Here is a 24,715-nt window from a genome sequence, read left to right as displayed (position 1 = left end):
GTCCACCTCGTAGTGTAGTTGTTGGCGCGTTCGCCTACCACGCGTGTAACAGATGATCGAGATCGCTGCATTTGATATACAAATGCAGTGCCCTATGTACAACTGGCTGCAATAGGGGGAATGATGATGATTTTAAAAGTATGACATTTACGCACCTACATTTTTTGTTGAAAAATTCCTTACGTATTCTCGTTTTTTCGCTTAATTTTATTCTCCTTGCTATAGGTATGTAAATTGTTGCGACATAAAATCCGTTTTTAATTGCTGCTTAATTTTCTATAACACATGTTGTTATTTTCCCTACAAATTTTTGTAATTTAGTAAGACATGTAATGCCTTTTTGTAACCTTTTAGACTGCATGTTTATACTTGAAATTTTCACGTATCACTATTCTTGTTGTATGCAGAATTAAGAATTCAGGTCGTACAAGCGTCATTACTTTATTTATACATACGTTTATATTGTTTTGAACACCATCCATCTTTCCATTTTTTTAGCACAAGTTATTTACGACTTTTGGGAAATGTTCTAAAAATTTCATTATTTAAGTAAATATTTGGACGGTAAAAACTCGGGTACTTTTCTTTTTTTTTTTACAAAAAAAAACACCCTAAAGTCACATAAAAAATCATTTATGTGTGAATGAGTTTGTGTAGAAGTAAAATAATTTAAATTTCTCACGATTTTGGGTAATTTTAGAGATGTACGTAATTCAAAAGTATTTTCCCCGAAGAGAAAATGCTAAGGGGCCCGCGATAAATTGCACAATTTACACGCATAATAATTTTTACAAAGTATCAACATTTTTATGTCCCGACTTGCCAGGAAAAAAATGTATGAAATCGTGACTTATATTTAGTTTTGAACTTCATGTCACAGCCTTCATTCAAATTACACAAAAAGGCGAATGAAACATGACTTTGAATCTATGTTGTATATATATTTAATTTTATATACTTAAATAAAGGTAGGTACATTTACCAAAGTTTCAATCCCTAAATTGAAGTATAATTTTAATTTATGTTAATTTCTGATAATTACCCTGTGTTCACCGTCTAGTTTAGTCAAGAGATGATACCTCCAAAAAAGAAGGAAGTTAAATTGGATTATGAAGAGAGGATAAAATAAATAAAATAATCCCAAAGTTTCAACTATAAGGAATACTAAAATGTTTAATTTGTGAAATGCATGTCAAGTTCAGGAATAATAAAATAATTATATAAATATAGAAAAATGTATTTTAACTTATAACATTTGCAAATTGCGTAATGAATAATGAATACAATTTAGACCAGATAAGAAATTCATACTTAAATTAGCCAATAAAAAACACCAATAAATTAATCTGTTGCTAACAAATATATTTACCTCATACGAACTTATTAAATGGTTTTATGTTTGGTCTACCAAAAAGAAATAAGACTAAAAATGTTATGATTTTATTATTGGATTAATTAAATATGATCCCCAGAATCAATGAAAAAATCTACAGTCACAAAACCCGAATACAAGTTCTCAATAAACGTTCCCTTAATTTACGTATTCTGTGAAATTACTTTCAATAGATAAAATTAATTAATTCATAGAATTTAATTTTGAAGGTTTTAGATGGTGAAGGTATATTACTTGTGAAATTGGAAATTTAAATACAGACCGAGTAAATAAATCAAGTAAATTTAACTTCTTCCACGTTTACTAGGTAGCTAAATCAATGCCTTCCAAAAAATCTACAATATTAAGCATTATGTGAATTTTTGCCAAATACCACAAATTTCACGTCTTTGCGAACATTAGACAATGAAATTTTCTTCCTTCGATGCAAATTTTCAAACAGGTACGATTTGAGACAACATGGCGTCATTTTAATTTAGATAATTCCAAAGGTCGGAATTTGTCAATTGTAAGGCAGGGGTTGCCTCCGGGCATCTCACTGAGTAGACTTATATGATATTATCGTCATAATATAAATATACATGTGGAAATATAATAAGGTAAACCAAGATAATGGAATTCGTAGTTAGGTGGGACTTTTTCAAACAAAAACTACACAAAAATGTTAGAAAATCGATCTTGGAGCACCATGACATAATAATCATGACATTTTTAAGCCAATTTTAACCCCTCACAGGTTGGTTTGGTGAACAACATCTTGCTTGATATGTCTTTTCGTTACACACTGTAATGTTTTTTCTCACCAGTTTTGACTTCGTATTTGGAAACGGTCGCTCAGCTTTTAGATTATCTCGCTAGGCGTCCGATTATGCATTTCCAGGCGAATAAAAAAAATCTGAAATTTGTGATCTTATGAATTTGTGATATTTATATGACCCATTATAAAATATGTTGCAACCTTATACATGACTGGAAATTAGCACTATTGAGTATATAAAAAAATAAAAATATTAAGTTTATGAAAAAAAAAGTTTACATACTATATGGAAATTAGCACTATTGAGTATATAAAAAAATAAAAATATTAAGTTTATGAAAAAAGAAGTTTACATATTATATATACACAGCAGTTAATTGATGAGTGTAAATAAAGAATAAAAAGTTAGTACCTGCAAGTGAAAAAAATGGGAAAGAATATCTTTAAACATATATATTAAACTAAGAAGTTACAAAATGAAAAGATGTTTTAATTTTTTAAATATAAAAAAATAACAATCTAATTAAAAGTATATATATACTTAAACAAAAAGTAGTAAAAAGTCAACATAGAAAGCAAGATCAAATGAACGATAATTGAAAATGTAAATACATATGCAATATATAGGTGCATAAATATAACACTCTCCTAGCACAAAAGCTAGTCTCTTTTTTGGTAAGTTAGTTAAGTAAATTATAAATAGATTGTAATAGAAACAAAAAAAAGTGAAAAACCATGACATAACTAATGCACGTCGTTCGCCATCTTAAAATAATTAAATATAGTTGATAAATATACATTATACTTTATGTTAAAAATAACAGCTAGGTATTTGGGAATAGTTATTTCCGAGTACATGGAGTCGATTGAAGAGTAGGCATACTGTTCGCGAATTGTATAAACTAATCGGACGTACTTAACCTTGGACCTTGGCCGTAGGTGCCTTGTTAGGAATGAAAGATAATAGTTTACGGAATAAAATTTACGAAAATGGCGAAATTAATTTGTTTAAAATCAGGTAGGTGAAAAAATAAAAGTTTCTCGATTTCGTCAGATGGAGCTCGCCCGTCCCGACCGTCTAGCGTAAATTCCAGGTAGAAAGGTGGAATTTGATACGGTCGTTCATAGTCGAAATATCTGAGTTTAGGTGTATTTGATACGGCTTGATATAAATGTATGGAAAATTAAATGATCGAAAAGTATGCAATACTTTATACCGAATTGTAGAGTTTTTGAAAACACGATGATTGGTGAAGACCATAGCGAGATCGGTTCCGTCTATCCGGTATCGTCTTACCATGTCGCGCGGGCCAGATTCAAACCTTCGCGCGTTTGAAGCTGTCTGGAGAATTTCCAAGTACAATAGCGAACGTCCCGAGAGCTCGTCGCGGAAACCACCAACCCTCGTGGATTTGAGTTTTTTATCTGCTTTTACATAAAAAACGTAAAAAAAATAAGAAAATAATTTTCTATATAAAATACATAAATATACCAACTTTCCACGTAATCATTTCGCTCGAGAAGATTCAAAGGTTGGGTGAAAATGTCAGTTAGTCCGAAAATTATGAAATAAATTACACGTGCAACAGATTCTAAATTCACATAGTTTAAACTAATAGGAGTATAGTGGATCGGACTTTCAAATATAAAAAGATCAAATTCAAATGTTAAATATTTTCTATAAATATCGTAAAATTTATAAATTTGAATATCAATTGAATGTAGTTATGCAGAAAGCAGCCAGTTCACAATTTTGAAAAAATGAGATATTGGTGTTATCGGGTGCAGTAAGGTCAATTCTATGTTCTGCTTAAAACAGTCAGACCGCTTTCATACAAAAAGTTGTTTTAATCACCTTCTGAAAATGGTATCAATCACAAAAACGGTATTTCTCAATTTGCTGAAAACACCCACAGCAGTAGAAAATCTTAACGAATTAAAAAATCATTAAAACTGGTCAAATACGTAGTTAAATTCTTGTTTGAAATGTAAAAAAAAACTAATATATTCCTTGTTTATCATTTGTTTAAGTCAAAAACATTCCAAATGTTGTGGAGATTTGTTTATTCACTCTTTTCACAAATATGCTATTATCTCAGTTTCACTTTTCTATGGCTGGCTGTTTCTGCGTAACTACGTTCAATTAGATTAACTAGATTCTATCCTCAATTAAAAATATGACTAACATAAATACCAAATGGTATCCAATACATACATAATGAGCTTGTCTGTATAGTACATCATAATATGTGTAAGAATTATAAACTTATAATGTAGTTTATATTTTTAATTGAATCGGCATTCACTTCGTAACACTTCATTATAAATTATTATGAAAATAAAACTTTGTTATCAGTGTTACACAGTGTGAGTTTTATATCACCCGTCGATGGGAGGAGTGCTCTCCCGAAACTATAGTTGTGTTCTTGTAAAAGAATAAAATTGTGTAACACTGATAACAAAGTTTTATTTTCATAATAATTTAGTTTGTATTTTACTACTTTTTAACTATGTTGTGCAAATAGGCTACGGCCGTTCATAGAATACTCCTGATTTATCACGAACAAGTCGGGTCATGAAAACTAATAATTCTGCTTTAGTAAAGTTGTAGTGCCTGACCAAAATAAGATTTTGGACCGAAGCCGTATTTCGGCTTCAGTTTAAAGTTACTTCAAAACGCCTGAAATTAAAAGTTTTTATTGTTTAACCTTATGAGTTCATTCAAATAAGCAATAAATAAAATACTCAATGAGAAAAAGGCAAAAAAATATAAGTATTTTTCTATATTTTTAGCGATTTTAGGTTCGTCGTTATGTTATGCATATAGGTAACTCACAACACTCAACACCCGAAAACTGAAACAAACTCAGGGACACGCAGAATAACGAACCATAAGATGCACCCGAGTACAGCCGAACATTCCGACCGCAGGCTTCGGCTGAGCCGAACTTTTGTCCGAAACCGGAACCGCTGCCAAAACTAGTATTATTGGCTGAAACTGGCTGGAACCTATTAAATTGTGGGTTATGTGCATTAAATAATATAAAAAATTAGAATTGCAACAGACTCTGTTTGTGAAGAAAAATTGTGTATCGCTGCATTAGCAAATATCGATGATTGATGGTGACACTGTAAACAGAGAGAAGAGATGACCGCTTACGAAAACAAACAATTATTTAAGCTCTCAAACAGAAATTTAGATTGTTCTTTTCTAAATCAAACTGTAAGAATACGTTTTTCTTTTCACATCCTGTTTACCTTTTATCTAATACGAGGTAAACCCGGCATTGTTTTTTGCTATTGCTAGACTTGAGTACATACTCGTATATACAGGATGTCCCAGAAGTCGACGTCAAGCCGGAAACAGATGATAGAGAAGTCACGCTAGTTATGAGAAAAATGAAAAAAAATTCTATGTTTCGTATTTTTTAAATTTTAGGCATTTAAAAAAAATCGTGGAAATCAACACACGGTGATGGTCTTTTAACTCCCGTTATTACAAATCTTTACTTTTTTCATGTTTTTATAAACATATAATGTAAATAATATAAGCTTCTGTAAATTGTTATGTAATTATATACATACATTTAAATAAAGTTAAATAATGCTATATAATAAATTGTTACATAATTATTTAATATAATGCTATTGTAAATTGTTGCCTAAAGTTAAAAACTAACTGCTCCAGCTTGAAAGAAAATGTTGCTTTTTGCCCAACCAAGTATTCAAAATCAATATGTCTACCGGTTTCGAGACGTACCCGTTCCTTCGTCAGGGCACCAATTAAACCAAAATGCAAAATCCACTATACACCTTCGCCACAGTTGTTGCACAAAAATATAAAACCAACGCGACATGCATTTTTATAGACATAAAATTATATACAAGTAATAATTTTAGTATAGGTACATAGAAAAGTCGGTGAGTGGTTACATACAAATATTTAATAACATTTAGTAAAATATTTGACCACTAAGTTAATGCTTTAAATATTAATAATAAAATATGATCCTTTAATGTTTTATAATTTACGGAGTTAAGGTTAAGACAAAATACCATATTAAAAGTTTTTAGTAACGGATTTAATCTCTCGTCTGATTCGGATCCGATGCCAACTAAACGTAGTTATGCAGAAAGCAGCCAGCTATAGAAGAACGAAACTGAGATTATAGCACTTTTAGAAAAGAGTGGATATGTTGAATGTTTTTTACCTTGACAAATTATTAATAATGCATATATTCGATTTTTTATAACACAAAAATAATTTTAAAACGTATTTGACCAGTTTTAATAATTTTGAAAGTCTAGCTGACCACACAACCTAAGATAAGCGGTTTGCAGAAAACAGCCAGCCCCAGGAAAACTCTGATGTATGTTGTGTCATAATGTATTGAACATGTTATTTTATATTTGTATTAGGGCACTTAATTGTTATCACTCAATTAATTTGTTATAATAACTTTAAGAATATTTAAATTACGCGTTAAGGGAAATTTTGTGATTTTCTAAAGTTCATAATACCCCATGCAGACTTTGAATGCATGAGGTGACAAAACATATATATTATAACAGATATTGGCAAAACATATGCAGCAACCAATTCGATATAATTACCGCTCTCCGGCTAGGATCTCTACTCAATTAAAGATCTCTTTAATGGACTGTATAAAAATATTTTTATTCCAGTAAACACAGTGTAAGCTCTGTGACGACCTTTTGACTCGAGGAGAAAACAAAAAAAAGTAAAGTTACAGGCCCCGTGCTATCTATACATATATATATATATATATATATATCTCTATATATTATATATATATATATATCTCTATATATTATATACTATGCCAAGAGTACCCACCAAAGCAACAATTATCTGTTGTTGCACTCTCAAAAACCAACAAGATTTAAATTAAGAACTCCATTTAAAGAAAAACTTAACAGACATTTTTGATTAATGAATTTATAACATTAAAATACTTGTGTATTTACCCACTTTAATTTATTTTAGATAATTAGATTTTTAGATGTATTAATCTTCCCATTAGCATCTATATCGTAAGATTTTTCTAGTGTTTTGGGTGTTTTCGGCGAAATGTACAATTCCGTTTTGGTTATCAAAACTATTTTCAGTAGGTAATTATTACAGTTTTTTGTATGAAAGCGGTCTTGTTGTTTTTAGCGTAATATAGAATTCACCTTACTGAACCCGATTGAAAATCGCGGACTGGCTGCTTTCTGCGTAACTACGTTCAACTGATAGTATCACATAAAGGTCCCCTATAACCACAGCGAAAGTTCTCAAATATCTCCCTCTCAGTTGGAGGTTTAATCTCTCTAAAGGTTTCATATTGCAACTTCATAGCTTCATATATTGGGATATTCAGACAAACGGGTGGTTTATATTTATTGCTTTTTCGAGATCCAACATGGCGGTGCTAATTTTTTTTTAAATCGATTTCGTTCGCTTTTCATCACTGCTTATTTTTCCTGATTCTCTAAACCGTAGTTTATCTCTTAAAGACTGTGGTAAATAATTCCTTTGCCTGCGGTGATGTAACATCGTGTTATCACAGGCAAAAGACGGAATATTCTAACGTTCAGACATAAAAAAAAAAACATGGAGACATACATCTCAATGGAAGAAAGCAAACATCACACCCATATTTAAATCTGGATAAAAAAATGACGCAAACAACTATAGGCCAATTTCAATACTATCGACATTCGCTAAATTATTTGAAAAAATTATTCCATGCAGTAAAATCCTATATCTGTCCTCATTAACATGGCTTTTTCTCCGGACGCTCGACCGCTACAAACCTTACTTTATTTACAAATGATATTTTAAACACAATGGAAAGTGGTTTCCAAACTGATGCTATATATACTGACTACAGTAAAGCCTTTGACAAATTTGATTATTCAGTCTTAACACGCAAACTTTTGGCTATAGGTATACATGGTGATCTTTTGCGCTGGCTGATATCATATATTAGTAATCGATGTCAATCGGTAGTAATTGGTGGGTATAATTCTGACTCGGCAGAAATCTCCTCTGGTGTTCCCCAGGGAAGTCTACTCGGTCCCCTATTATTTCTTATATATATAAATGACATTGATGTTTGCTTTCGTTATTCAAATTTTTTTCTTTATGCCAATGATATGAAAATATACGCTAAAGGAAAATAAAAATTCTTAATTTTGATTACAAACTAAACAATAATGTACTAATGAGAAAGCACGAAATTAAAGATCTTGGGATTGTTTTAGACTCAAAACTACTTTTTGAATCGAATATCAATAAAATTACCTCCAAAGCATTGAGCATGTTAGGTTTCATAATTCGAATGAGTAAACACTTTGATAATCCAAAGGCCCTTATTTCATTGTATTATACATTTGTCAGAAGCCATTTGGAATACGCCTCTCAGTTATGGAATCCCCAGTATGCCATATATATAAGTAGAATAGAAAATATTCAAAACAAATTAAAAAAGTACCTTAAATACAAAACCGGTATTTCTTATGTATCTACTCTCACTACCTCCACCTTCCATGGAATCATTTCTCTACAATACCGCAGAGTGTGTGCGGACCAACTACTGCTGTACAAAATTATGACAGGAATGTTTGACTGTACAGAGCTGCTTGGTTTAATAACAATACATGTGCCAGCCAGGATTTGTAGACGGTACCACCTGTTTCATGTACCAATAAGTAAAACATCGTTTGTTAAAAATGCTTTTTTTCGTAGGACTTTTTCAATGTACGATACAAAATTTAAAGTAAAGATTACACAAGCATCACGATGTCAGATTTAAAATTTACACTAAAAATGTATTATGTAACTTAGTAGACATTATAATAAAGAATATGTACATCCCCTCCTTATCCTCTCTTCAAGCATTTTTGTCCTTATCCCGCCCAATTTACAGTAACTTAATGTTCTTAAAAGAAATATTTAAAAAATCTTTGATTATTGAGTACATGAAAATAACATTTTTACATGTATAAATTGTATGTATTTATTTGATATGTAATATATTTTCTTTACCAACTTTGTATACTATGTGGAAATCTGTTATTAGTTCTGAGTTTATACACTTTATCTGTTTGTTTACTAAAAATATGTATGTAGAACTGTTGATTTCCCAAATAAAATAATACTGTTCAATGATTTCTGTTTCATAATTTATGAAAATAAATATATAATTTAGCCCTGATACAACAAAATAAATGTAAAATTATAAATACATCAATACATGCATGCGTCCCCCATCATTGTAAATAACCGAGTGAATATGTTTTACACAAACATCGGTCACAAAGCAGCGTCTCTGTCTTCCTTGTTATGAGTTTTATCTTCGTGCTCTCCCTTACAAAGATTTATTGGTGTATTGGCGTCACGCTCATTCTTCGCGTAGCAAGAATAAATAGTTGTTGTAATAAAATCCAGATGAGTTTACAAATTAAACTTTTAAAATCCGGTGTGAAAATGTCCATTTGAAGATTACAAAAAATACAACTTTATCATTTAAACGAAAAGAGAGATATATCAAGTCTAAGAGATATATCAAGTTGAAACCGTTTCAAAAAACATTTTAATTTGAGAAACGGTAACTGTTACTGCTACTCCTATTAAATACCCGAAACGCCCATCTTTAATATGCATGTCATATACAACGTATCGTATTTATGTATTTATTTTTTGTACGTATATAATTAAATTTTTTAAAATAAATTTTACAGGTACGCACAATCATTTTTTTTTTCTTACTTTGCTTTGTGTGTGCGTAACAATAAGTTTTCATATAAGACATTCAACTAACGCAAACGGGTTGTGAACAACTAAGTCATGCCAGTAAAGTCGGGTAAAGCGGATCAGAGGACCGGGGTTCGAACCCCATTCTACTCCAACTTGATTCCTATTTTTCAATTGTGAGCTATTTACAACTCAACTGCGTCAAAAAGGCCGCAAAATTTTAATCTGATATATTATTATGTATTTCACTTATAGCGTTAGCGTTAGTTATTTTAAGGCTTAGGCTAACATATTAGTATTTACATATCAAAACAGAGGTGTACAACATTTTAAAGAAAATAATATACGTATAAGGTGATACGTTGATATTGATTGATGAAATCTTGTTCCTGTCTACAAACATTTGGACAAACTCAAATTGATGTTGAAATTATTTTCGTCTGTATTCTGTGAAAACTAACAATTATTTTTTTAACTTAATGTAGTTTTTTTACGAAAAAAGCAAAATAAAAAAAACCGTCTTACTGTATAGAATTGCTTCTAATATCGACGTATTCCATATTAGCAAGGCTGCAAAGACAGATTCCTCTAAATTTTCCATTTCGCTCATATAAAATTTAACCACTGCTTCTAATGCCTCCCGATGAATAATTATTATTCTATATACTTTTTTTTTAAAAGGGGTTTTTTGATTAGTTATGATAGAAAAAACGGTTTTCTTGATAAAAAACTAAAGATACATAAAAAAATGGCCACTTGGAGTAGAAACTTAGGTATTAAATATCTACCTCATATCGAGGCCATATATTGATAGAATGCATTAAGACAACAGTCTTTATATATTTCAAATATTTTTTAATGTAGGCGCAAGATGTTGATTTCCAATTAATTGCTTTGCCTAGAATAAAGATTACTCTTTCAAAGCTTTAAAATAAATTCAAAAAAAAAAATTTTTGAAGGAATAGTGCGTTGAAAGGATAAAATAGCTTTAAATGCGATTATCTCGGTACTCGTTTTAATGACTTAATGCGTTCTGTCAGTAAAGTCTTGATATCAAAAACGGACATTTATTCGCCATTTTTGCATCGAAAGCGGACATTCCATTCACTATGGACGCCAAGTGTCATGGCGGCCGTTATTTCGTATTCTTTTGTCAGTTTAAAATCAACCGCCGAAGTGGGAGCGTCTTGTCATTTTTAGAGTTTAGGATAGTGTTACTATGTAGTAAAAGTATAAAATAAAAATGTATTTCTATAATTATACTGAACATTATTTTATGAATCTTGATCATAGTAAATATCCTTTTTAAAAACGGGCACTTACAGTTCTATGGGCATAAAAATGGATAATCTCATGTTTTGGTTTTAAAAACGGACAAATCCATTTTAAAATAGTATTTTTATTATAACGTTATCGTTTTCAAGCTATAAATAACATAATTTAAAAATTAGAAGTTCATAAACTCTCCTAAATCCATGTTCAGGGATCAAAGAGTTAAGCGGCTTTACATACAAAGCAGTATTTAAAAAAAATGTTTAATAGCAATATTATAAGTACAAAAATATTAAGATCAAAAATGGTATCTATATTTAGTATTACGAGGGTTAAAAAATTTAAGTGTGCCAAATTCTTCAGTAGGAAGAAAAATTAGTATATTTTTGAAATATGCCATGTATGTTATTGACTTGTTTAATGACTTAGCTCTCGGCTACAAACAGAAGTCGAGTCTCATTAGCATTAATAATCATGTTTTTTTGTTTTTTAAAGTAATAACCCGCTAAGCCTCTATTTTGAGGCTTGTCAGCAGGTGGGATAGAGGGATATGGAAGGAGGTAATGAAAAATATACCACAACACCCAAACCAATTGAGAAAAAAATCTTTCTTTAGTTTTATTCTTGCAACTGGCGGGGATCGAACCCGCGACGCCAGATTCACAGTTGGCCGTCTAAACAACTGCGCTACAGCTACGCTATGTTAAAAAAAAAAACTCTCATAATACACGTAACACACACACCACACTCCAAACTCGCAAAACAATGACAATACTGTCACAGATAAAATTATCTGTAGACACCTACTGTTATTATACCTTGTCCTGTTTAGAAATGTGTATTATATATTGTGTTATGTATGTGATTGGTGCTGTGTTAGGCTTATGTTTTTTTAAATGATACCCACTTAACAGTGTGTGCACAACAGTAAATATAAATAAATGTGCCGTGTAATCAATGTTATTCCTACATTTTTTTGAAAGTCGAATAAAATGTATTACTAAATGTTATTAAATATTTGTATATAACCACTTACCGACTTTTCTATGTCTACCGATTTCGAGACGTACCCGTCTCTTCGTCAGGGCACAAATTAAACCAACATGCAAAACCCACTATACACCTTCACTATAGTTAAGACAGGATTGATAAAAATAAATATTGAGGGATGTGATATTATATTATACTTAATTGTTAGTTTTTTTATAATGTTTTGCTTTTAAGACCGTACTCGCTGATAAAATATTATTAATATTTAAAGCATTAACATTGTGGTCAAACATTCAGATATAGGTTTATTTTGTTTGTTTTATATACTAAAAAATATGTCATACAATACAACATGACATGATTGTCATTAATTTAAAGTTATGTTTGTTATTACGACATCAGCATTCTTACTTTAAAAATGAAATTATTATTTTGTGTTAGACACGACATGTATCTGCTTCCCCGTTCTCGTATTTTATACGAACATGTTATCTTTGAATATTTCCTCACTACAAGTACAAACATAAATTCAAGATAGAACCTTCCTCATTAGCGTACGAATCCACAGACATTTTTCGTTTTCAGGTAAAATTTTGCTCTGAAATTTACGTAGAGCTTTTCTTTTATTTTTCACTGAAATCAGCCCCCTTTACACCCCGAGGTATTTGCTTCGGAAAATGAATGAATGGGTCGTATAATTACACGAAGACTGAGGAGTGCGCCCGGTAAGAGCCTCAATGATTTTTTTAAAACTTTGTGAACCTCCAATATTAGGGTAACCGGTAAATTGGCATAAAATCTACGTTTCGAATAAAATTTACCGAAATCAATTTGCCCTCTTACAATTTTCGCATTTAAAATTACTGAAATAAATTACAAATTCACGGAAATTTCTATGGAAATGTTCTTATTATTTCTTAATATTCACCTATTGAAACGGATAATTAGATTTTTTTATTGAACATATTTGTCATTTAAAAGAAAGCGGATAAAATCCCCAATATTTAAAAAAAATCGTTTTCTTTCCTGCACGTAATAGGCAAATATCACGGTTTTTTACAATTTTAAATTAATAAGGGTCTATGAAATACCGTCGAGTAAAAAAAATATTTGTACTTATTAGTTGCAGATTTTTATTTTTTTATTTATTATTTACAATTACCGCAAAAACGGTCAACTGTATGGCCATGCCGCTTATACGTCACGATTCAGTTTAAATATAAACTCTGTTTTTGACCCTTTAAATTTAAAAAGAACATCGTCACGAATCTTGTCGTCACAATAGTGAAGGCCAAGCATGTCGCGTTTTTTATGACATATTTTTTTACAATTTAATTTTCAAGTTATAAATTGAAATATTTCTCCACAATATCCATATTGATTTTGAAAATACATTTTTTTTTAAAAATCCATTTCACATATTTTTATTGGTATTCGTAGTATGTGAAATGTCTCTATTATGTTAAGTGTATTCTATTGATAACCAATCATAGATGATCAGTCTAACGCTTCAGGTACCAGTCTGATGACAGTAAAATGTCGCAGTTTAAAAACACTCTTCTAACAATCAAACCCCAGAGCTTGGACGTACGAGTACACATTGATAAATGCATAACTAATATTTTTTATTAATCCAAAATATTGACTTAACTTTTGAAAAAATAAGAAGTTTTCCCTTCTATTTACTCGCTACTAAAATACTAATTTACTAAAACCCTTAATAATTTTTTCAAAACTAACGTTTGTACAGCAATTGATGAAGTCTGTCAAAAATAATGAACAGCTGCCCATTAAATGATGGTTTTAATTAAACTCGTTTATTTTTCACGTCAATTTTATTTTTAATTTATTTCAAAATACATAAAACTAAATAACGAGAATTTTTCTGATTTAAAAACGTAGATTGAAGTTAAATTAATGTACCATTTTACGTAATACAATATATTATTTGAATAAATACAATAGAAGTATCGCACCCTGTTTACTGTAATAACGAGTATTGTAAAAAATTGTATCTTTACATTAATTAAAATATTATTACCACATTCATTTTTCTTCTTATTTGTACGAGTTTCGCTTAGTTCTTTTTACAGATGAAGCATTTTAAAGCATGTTAATAATTTGCTTATAATTTTCTTTTCTATCCGTTTAAACTGTGTAACGCAACACTTGATTTTTTTTTATTAGCGTATCTTAAAAAAAAACTTCATTCTTACTGGGTATATTGATTCGTTTAAATGTTCTACAATATTATGTATATCATGTAATCTTTATATTTTTACAAGTTATATGTAGGAATATGTATTTGAATGTACCGAATGCTACAATTTATTTCTTACTTTATATATTTTATAATCAACAGTTCTACATACATATGTATAGTAAACAATATATATATTATTTAAACGCAGAACCAATAACATATTTCCACGAATTAAGAAAAACAATAAATAACAAACTAACTTAAGGAAATAAATAAAAAATAATATAAATATCAGGAAAAGACGGTTAGTTAGTGGATTATATATATATATATGAATTACTTTAAGACCGTATATTTATTTACGGAGCCGATTGATCAACAATATTTTGAGTTTGTCCATTTTTTTGTAGATGAGAACTGAATATAGCCTTCTAGGGAGTCAGAGAAGATAAATAAAATATAATAATAGAGATGGAGAAAACTTTAGAGAAAGGAACATGTTATTTGCTGGTTTCACCATTCTGCCTATGATTGAACATCCGTGTGTCTTCAATTCATCCAACTGTAAACTGTAATTAATAAATGAATAAAAATAAATAAATATGGAAGAATTGAATCGCATGTATATTGACTGTAATTCCCGGCAGAAATAGATACTAACCCCAAACTCATTTATTCACCACTACCTTTTTGTTTCGCAAAAAGTTTGCCAAATTGTATTGTTCCCTACATCCGCATACACAACCTTTCACAACTCAATTACTTTGAATGGAATAATATAGGCATTTAAGGAAATTAATTACGGAAGTAGCCATGATTTTAACCGAATTGTATTGCTTAATTTGTTTTTGACTGTGCATATTAATAAATCTTTTTTGGGTAAATATTATTTTTTCTAACTGTTTTTCTGATTTATTTTGTGTTATTTTCTGTTATTTTTTTTTACGGACATATTTTTCATTAGGGTATAAATTATAATTTTTGTTTTTATTGTTAGTAAAAATCATGCATGCTTTTGTATAATACAAAGCTAAATCGACTGCGCCGTTCAACCATTTTACTGGAATAAAATTATGCACAACCTGGTTGTGGTCCCTTGGCTAATGTTGCGGACTCACAGATCAGAAGTCCGAGGTTCAAACCCCATTCTACCAAAACTTGGTTCCCGTTTTCCAATACTTAGTTTTTTTTATAATTCATTGGAAATATCCACTTAAGTTGGAATATTTGTGTGAATCATAAGACTAATATTTCTTTAAAAAAAGGAAACTATTATAAATACTGAGCATTTGCCAGAGCAAACATAACGTTTATATACTCTTTGTATTAAAATCTAAATAAGTTCTAAATGTTTTTGAACATTTTATCATTATGTGTGTATGCTTATAACAGAAATAACATTTATATAGTGATAAAAGATTTGTGCAATGTCCTTACTCAAAGTTTCTTTTAATTAATTACACTACGAGTATGTCTTTCTTGACTTCTTTACCCATTAATATTTTTGTTCCATAAATTAAAATCGTTTCTTTTGCTATCCACACGATCCTTATTTTCAAACAAATGTGCACGCTTTCTAATATTGTCCGTAAAGCTCACCTTAGCTTTGTGTTCTGCATAAAACTCTAGGTTTGTGCATTATTTATATTCATGTCCGCATCAAAAATAATATAAAATTTGGACGGCATTAAGCTTACTAATTTCTGTTTTTTTTAGCATGTTACGCCTTCATTATTAAGGTTACCAGAACTCCGTTGTGTAAATATTATTTGCCTCTGGTGATAATTTTATTATTCTCACTAGACCAATGTAACTGTCGGTATTTTACATTTTATTGTTAATTTTATTTTTTTTAAATCATTTTTTTTTTTAATCCGTTAGGGTTGTATAATAAATATAAGGTCTAGTCATGTGATATCTCGTCTAGTAAGTGTAGTCATCACGTGCTTTTTCAGGTTCATTTTAAATTTGTCTCCAGTGTAATTTTGCAAGTGGTAAGGTAAGCCATCGTAGTGTTTAAGTCCGTTGTATACTATTTTTGACTGTCCTACGTTTATCAATAATGTTTTGAGTTTGCCCAGATTTTTGTAAAGAACAACTGAATTCAACCCTTAGGAAGCTGTTAATATTAACATACCCCAACAGAGATGGAGAAAATTTTAGAGAAGGGAATATAAAAGTCAAGGCAACTGTGGGGCTTATGCCCTGTCATTGGCTGGTTTAAGTAGCCACTTTACACACTGTGTAACATTCACCATTTTGCCTTTATTTCAACATCTTTATTCCTTCAATTCTTCCATCTGTTAATGTTCGTGAAATTAAAGAGCTGAAACCTATATTGATGTGGGTGAGATTTATCTGAATGAATTATTTCACCCACATACTATTTCTATTATATTTATTTTTATTTAAGTAAAACTTTTTACTGGGCAACGCCTGAGTTTTTTTTTTATTTTCATACTTTTTATTTTACCAGGCGGATTTATCGACAATGTTTGAGTTTGAGTTTGTCCAAATTCTTGTAGACTAGAACTGGAACTCTAGAGAGCTGGAACTCCCTTCTCTAAAATGTCCTACGTTTGTTTTTGCTTTTTAATGTGTTAATGTTGTTTTTGTCTGATTATATTTATGTATGTCAGCATTTTTGGTTGATGTTATGTCTCGTCGTAAATATCGTTCAGTGCAATTTTGTGTACAATTTTCATTGCCTCAATTGTCGTCGAGTATTTTATGTTAAACTGGTGATTTTTTTCGAACACTTCTGTAGTAGGGGTAAGGTAGGGTACGTTGTATGTTAGTTTAATTATTTTATTTTGTTGTCTTTGAATCCCTGTCATGTCTATATTTTTACCGCTTCCATAGAAGGCGATCATGTAGCTCGATTTGCGTTTAAAATAAGCTTCGTACATCATGATTTTGACCTTTTTTGATATGAGGTCTTTAATTTTGTAGAAGTGGCTATATGCCATGACTTTGTTGAATCTGTCTATCTGTTTCGTCCATTTTAGTTGTCTGCCCATGATGAGTCTTGGGTATCTATTGGATTCTGAAACGTGTTTGCTACAAATACATGGTTTTACAGGGCCAGATAGTGAAACTTCAGAGGAACATTCTTCATGGTACGCTTTGAAAAAAATACATATAAAATTTTTCCAAAAAGATATTGAAAAAAATAAAAAATAAAATTATGATCTCAAAATTCAGTGAATCCTTAATTTCTCGGACTAGCATCCCTTCCGCAAACCCCTTACCCCTCCCCGACAGCGAAAATTGCGATAAAAACATATTTGACCAACGAAGTTATACGCACCAGAACTGGACAGGGGAAGCGGCTGGGTAGGAGAGGGGTAGTGGTTTGTGGAGGGACTGATTGTTCGAGAAATTAAGGATTTACTAAATTTTGAGATCACTATTTAAAAAAAAAAAGTTAAATGACTCTGTGGAAAAAAATTACTTGAAGTTTTTTAAAGCTTACTATGAAAAATGTTCCTCTGAAGTTTCGCGGTCTGGTCCTGAAAACCCGTGTATATTTCGTCCCATTAACTGTGGGATGTGCCTCCGAACAAAACTACCTAAGTCATTATCAAAATAATAAGCAACCTCATGTCTTGACTTTGCCTAAATTGTAAAAGTTCTTTTGTGTAGAAGCTTCCGGAATGTTTATTCCGCAAGGAAACATTGTTCCGTAATAATATTTTGGAACAAGGCACTTAGTAATTTTCGAGCACCGCACACGAAATGCTATTTACATAATATTATACATAGTAGTGGTACGGAGGTGGCTTTTATGAAAGTCGTTTTCTATTCTTCGTGTGCACCGCTGACGCTGTACAATGTACAACTGTACACCGTACATACACTGGCCCTGCGCTGGCGCTGTGCGCGCTTCATTTGTTAAGGATTTTAAAGTGAATTCTCAACAAACTAGTATGCAATTCTTTCAGAAACTTTGTAAACAAATTTACGTTTTCCTAGCTTTAGTAAAGAAACTTATTCTGTTCAAAGTATTTTATTGTGACCTTAGTAGCATTGTTGATTCGTAGCATCTTCGAGATTGATTTCTCGCTTAGGTAATACTTTTTACGGAGTGCAAGAATAATAAGTATTTTAATATGTTGCCACTTGCCACTATTATTGGGCTTTTTGGTTCTTCTTTTGTAGCGTTTAGTTATAAAGTATTGAAAAACCCGCCTACTTACTCGAATCTGTTTTAAAGGTCTGTGGCCTCTTTTCAAACCTGCATATTGCAAAAACAATTTTTTTTAGCAGTAATGAACGATAATTAAAACAAAAAAATCTTAATAGATTCGCGTTTTGTTTATTTTTTTAATTTAATTACTGCTTTCAATGCCCCGATCGCCGCCACAGCAACCTTAGTATATACAGTAAATTTGTCTGTCACCCTCAAAAAATTTTTCCCAATTCTGACAGCGATGGGGTTTGTTAATTCATTTGTTAGTAAACCGGACGAAACAAGTCCGATCGGGAGTACCAGAACCGTTACCACCTCTCCACCAGCTAAATAAGTCAAACCCATGAAGCCCAAAAAAGAAAATCATTGTTCATAAATTCGCTCTATTCCTAGCACCATCCTATTCAAGACGAAAACCTAGCATCGATCTATTCAAAATCTAGCATTCTAGTCAAGACATATCAACTAATCTATCAACCGACCTATCAACCAAACTAACAACCAAACGTATTAACCACACGCAATATGAAAACCAAATCCTATCTAGAACAGCGTACCCAATAACCCACCACGGCGGTGAAGGAGCAGCACAGTCCGACCCCCGACCGATACGCGCCTCCCAGCTTACTCGTTGGTGTATTAGTAGATAAACCCCCTTCCATTTTACGGAAATAGGCAATACATGACTTGAGTTCGGTTTTGCATTGCCGCCATGAAGATCATCCTATTTATAATCCCGTTAGAGCCAAAAAATAAAAAAAAACAATGTGCATTTAGATTCGTCGAAGGGCATTCCACCTTTCTACCCATGCGCTAGCAAATTTTGCAAGTTTACTAAAATTGTTCGAATTGCAGAAGAAATCGGAATTCCATGTCGGTCTCATTACCTCCGTCAAGCCATCGAATATTGTTTCTCTTTCCACGTCAAAAATAGGACATCTCCAAAGGATGTGTTGAGCTGTCTGAATGCTCAACCCGCACACGCAGTCAGGATCTTCAGCAAGGGCGAATTCATAGAGTTTGCCCCTAAATTCGCCTTGAATTTGAAGTTATAAAGTATTAAAAATAATGATGATCGATAGTATCGTTTTTATTATTGCTTCTTGAAATATATAGATAATAATCGGTTATTCATTACAGCTTTCAGCTAATAATAAATGAACCATAATTAACAGATATTGTGCTCGTGTGCATAACTGCTTAACGAAAATCTGTCGAAAATGGCGAGTTATTTCTGTAGTATCCTTAAACTCCCACCATGGCCTACACATTATTAGATAGGTATGTTACAAATATGTTACTCTTATTTTATTAACATATCCGGCAAAATTGACTTTAAAAGAACTTATATTATAAACATATTTGGTTTGACTATTAAAAAAAAAAAAACATATATTACTTTATACCCAAGATTTATAAAACAAAAATTAAACCTAAAAATTATAAAATACATTCAGTTGAAGTTTAAAACAATTAAAAATATATCTAAAAACAAAAATTAAAAAACAAAATATGAAAATGATTAATATAACAAGTTATTTTTCAATATTTGATTCATTATAGTAAAAGCTTCATCTGCGTAGCATCTATGGGAATATTTTATAATTGTCTCAATCAATGGAGGCTGTTTATTCACAATACATATTCAAACGGTACATTTTTTGTATGATTTCTTCTAGTTGAGCTTTCATTTGCTTATGCCGCGGCTTATTACTGCTTCAGAATTTGACGCCGGTAAGATCAGGGATAGTAATAAAAAAACTACGAAGTAATATTTCAAAATTTTTGGACTTGTCCTCTGAAGCGTAAGACTCCTCACCTCACCTTCAAGTAACGAAAATGATACGCTGTGGATGGTGTACCATGTAGTGTCCTATGAACCTTCTTTTTCAGCCTTGTTCTCTCCACTGCTGGATGAAGGCTTCTTCCAAACGTCTCCATTCCTTCCCATCACCCGCTTTTATCTTCCATGTTTTACCGGTTATCGAGGCAATATCGTCGACCCATCTTTTTGTGACCTTCTAACACTTCTTGTGTTTGCCCAGGGTCTGCACTTTATTATTGTGTGTCCGCATGCTATCATTTTGCTTCGCCAAGTGTCCTGCCCACTACCTTTCTCAATGTTTCTGCACGATTCATGATATCTATGACTTCGGTGCGGCGCCATATTTCTTTATTTCTTTTTCTGTATCTTAGACACACACCGAGCTTTCCATGAATCGTTGCGTTCATTTAAGTTTCTGGCTATTTTTCTGGGTCACAGACACGGTTTCTAGTCCGTACATCGATTAATAGACTTGTCTTTATAAGCAAATAAGGACTTGTTTATTTTCAAAATACAAAAGCTTGCCGAAGGCAGCCAAACTTAGCTCTATTCTTCTTGGCAACTCCGCTGTCTGGTTATCTTTACCAAGTTTGACTTTGTGTCATAACCGCTTCGATTTTATGATTGTTAATTTGTTGTCCTATACACGAAAGGTGCGGAAAGGGAACAATGAATAAATATATATAAAAGTTCGTTTACAAAAGATAAATCATTTAGAGAATGCGCTATCTGGACCGTTTCTTATACAAACCTATTTCCGTGTTTTCTCCGTGGATTATTGCACTAGTGCATTTTTTTATGCACTATAGATATCTAGCATTGGCGTGCCCCTATAGTTAATGTATTTTATAGGAGCTAGGACGATTTAAAAACCGTAAAAAGCGCCTAGTTTTGTCTGCTGTCTTTAAAAGAACAGTATACAAATATGGCAACTATTTTTGGAAAAAGTAAAATAAAAATCGGTTATGTTTTAGGGTGCGGAAAACAGGAACACGAGATCTTGATTTCGACGATTTTCGTTAGGCATAATCAACTCGACGTTTATTTGTCTTTTTTGCACAGTATTCTGGGAGGCACCTGCAAAAAAATGACAGAAAAACTATTGGGTGTTGACATTAGTTGTGTTAATTTTTTTCACAACACAACAAAAAAAAACAAATTATTCAATAATGTATTTTCCTTGAATATTTCGCAACAAATTAGTCAAGAGTGTACTCTTCTTCATTATTTTACAACAAATTAGTTAATAATTTAAAGCATCTTCACCGTACACTGCGCAAATATCGTCAGCAGCTTTGGCAGTTTTATTATCTCGATTAAACGCGAACAAAAGGAGGTGTCGAAAGTACTCGCTTTCGTCCTCTTGACTTGTAGAGCCGAGTATATTTATCTTGTAGTGCAGAAAATTTTCTTTCGAATGACTGACGTATAACCATTACCACTTTGTTTTACTTTTGGTGCTCATTTTCAAAATTAGAAAAAAACAGACACAACATATGCTAATATATTTATTTATTTATTAATTTTAATTTTATTTATTTATGCTTTATTAAGTTAGTTCATAACATCTTAAGTTAGTTCATAACATATAACAATTTTTTTATCAAAATTTCTCAAAAACATATTTTTAAAAATTATTTTTAAATATTTCGATTTTTCCTATTTCCTTTATTTCTTCAGGTAACTCATTGTACAGCTTCAATCCCTTGTACAATGAGTTTTGTGATTCTTTTTTTTTTCCTCATTGGTAATCTTATCTTTTTTTACCCCTTGTTTCATATGTATGACATTGTTAGTTAAATTTTATCATTGTTTTTATTTTATTCACCCCCTTAATTATTTTATTATATTCAAATATCTATTCATCTAACCTCTCTTCGCCTTATCCTTTTAAGTTAATTTCTAGTTGCAACTGAGATATGATCACGAGTCTTGAGTTTCTATAGTAAAACGTAAGTTTAAGATAAGGATACAAATGTAAAGTACGTATTTAATTAAAACATACAATTATTACACTTCAGTTCACTGCGCAACTTCCTTTAGGTTCACCTCTTGATTGCGGTTTCTACATAATAAGGATTTAAGGCTAAAGCTCGGAGTACAACGGCGTTCATAGCTAGGTAAGACTTCTGTGTATTCTCGTTTCTTTGTTTTTGATTCTTAAAGATTTACCGTCACCCTTTGATTAAAGTAAACATCCATAGCTTAAGATACTTTAGATGGTACTGCTTTGAATATCGGGTTACTACACAGTTTATTTCAATTGCATTTACAATGTCGCACAAAAGCTTGAAGAATATCCAGCTCGTAACTTTTATCGCAAGTATTTTAATATGTTTCTGGAAAGTGGTTTCAGTCAAATTTCGATGAAATTATATTTTAAGTGTTTTTTTAGTATGACTCGGAATATGTTATTAGATTGTATGGATACATTCATAGAGAAAAGACCGAGTAAATCGGAAATGACTTAAAAATTGTAAATTCCTGTTGAACAATAATCAAATATTTAAAATCATGTTTATAATTAACGACCTGAACCCGGCAACGCTTCCGTGGCTAGTGTCTCAGACCGGCTCAAAGATCCGTGGTTCGAATACCACTCGACCCCAACCTGATTCCCATTTTATTATAGTGAGTTATTGACAACTCGTTGAAAATGGCCCTCAAAAATGAAATATTTGGGTCAATCATAAGAACGCAAATATTTAGTTTTTATTTAAAAAATAATAATAATGTGTTCTTGTAAAAAAATATTTCTTTTTTCCTCAAGAAGTACATTAATTGGTTTATTATTTTTGATAAAATTTTTAAATTCTTATAAAACTAAACCCCAGCTTATTGAAATATTCAGTGTAAGTTGGCTATCGAAAGTTTACGTGCCATTCCCCCTATTTTGTCGCAAACGAATTATAATCTTATCTATAATACCAAGGCTTCTGGGTGACAAGTTCTGTTTTGTGGATATTTTTAACGTCTGAAGTATTTTCAGAAAAAAAGTTAGCTATTAGGGGAATTATATTTTTAAAAGTATATGTATATCCGTAAGCCGCTCAACTAAAGCAAGAGATTTGTGTATATTAATGGATAGTAAACTCACATTTCAATATCACGTAAATTCAATAGTCGAAAAGCTTGTAAACTGCTTGGGTTTATATTACGCATTTCAAAGCCATTCACTTCACCGCATACTGTCAAACTTCTTTACTTTGCTCATGTTCGTACTCAATTGGAATTTGCTTCAATGGTGTGGCAACCTCAATACGATCTATATATTAATCAGATTGAATGTATCAAAAAAAATTTACTAAAAAACATTAAATATCGCTTTGGTAACAGTTAATGACTATGATACGAGTACTTCCCTAATTCATTTTTAAATGGATTCGTTACAAAAGAGGCGACTTAATTATGATTTAGTTTTCCTTTATAACATTTTGAATAATTTCGTAGACTCACCATACCTAATTGGAAGCGTTGGGTTACGTTGTCCTCTTCATTGTACGAGACTCATTTCACTTTTCCACATACTTAAATTACCCACGAGAATTAATTTATTATCAGTCTTTAATAACTAATATCTATTGTCAAGAAATACACATATGTGGTAAAAAGTGCCAGCGTTCTGGTTCTATTTCACTCACATATCTTTATTCTTTAATAGCCCAGACACGGTAGGTAAAAATACAGTAATATGAAAATGTATATTTATTTGAATGCCCACGTAGAAGGACATATACCATACAAACAAAAAGAAAATGATATTTCGGTAAAATGGTATGTAAAGCAACGAGGTACCATTTAGCCCAGGAATATTAGATCGAAAATAGCCATAAATACAAAATGTTCCATAACCAGCTGATTTTTTGCACATGTGTTTAAGATGTGGTACTTAATTATTACTCAAATCTCCCCACCCCTCCACCGTTTCAACATCGAATCACTTCCGCGCTAGACCTTTACATCAGACGCAGACTGTACAGATGAAGCTTGGCTTTGGCAACGACTGTTTACAGCTGTTTCTGAAGCCTTTTATCAGTCAACTCAATTTCGCATTTATTTTATTCAAGGCACTTATTCCGCAAATATTGTAACTTTTACAGAATGTGTGTAACGCCGCTATTGCAGTAAGCGAAAATCGTATTTTAATTACGCCTTTATAGCGAAACAACGCCGCTCTTTCAACCAATGTTTTTTTTGTAATAAATAAAACCGTAGTTTTGTGATTAAAACGCCATACTCCAGATTCTTCTTGCTGCTTGCGTTTAAAGTTATAACGGTTTTAAATATGTAATATCCCAAATAATGAAATATCTCAAGACGC

At 31.4% G+C, this 24,715-nt stretch overlaps 1 protein-coding gene across 4 annotated transcripts in view; it reads left to right on the top strand.

Moving 5' to 3' along the window:
- The window catches only part of rdgA (retinal degeneration A), a 281,671-nt gene that overhangs the window by 192,206 nt on the left and 64,750 nt on the right, over positions 1-24,715 (top strand). The window lies entirely within an intron of this gene.

The sequence above is a fragment of the Micrasema longulum genome, unplaced genomic scaffold (assembly GCF_059751315.1).
Source record: "Micrasema longulum isolate JH-2025_06_02 unplaced genomic scaffold, ASM5975131v1 h1tg000386l, whole genome shotgun sequence".
NCBI lineage: Eukaryota > Metazoa > Arthropoda > Insecta > Trichoptera > Brachycentridae > Micrasema > Micrasema longulum.
Note: the sequence above shows the minus strand (reverse complement) of the source record. Positions and strands in the feature narration are given on the sequence as shown.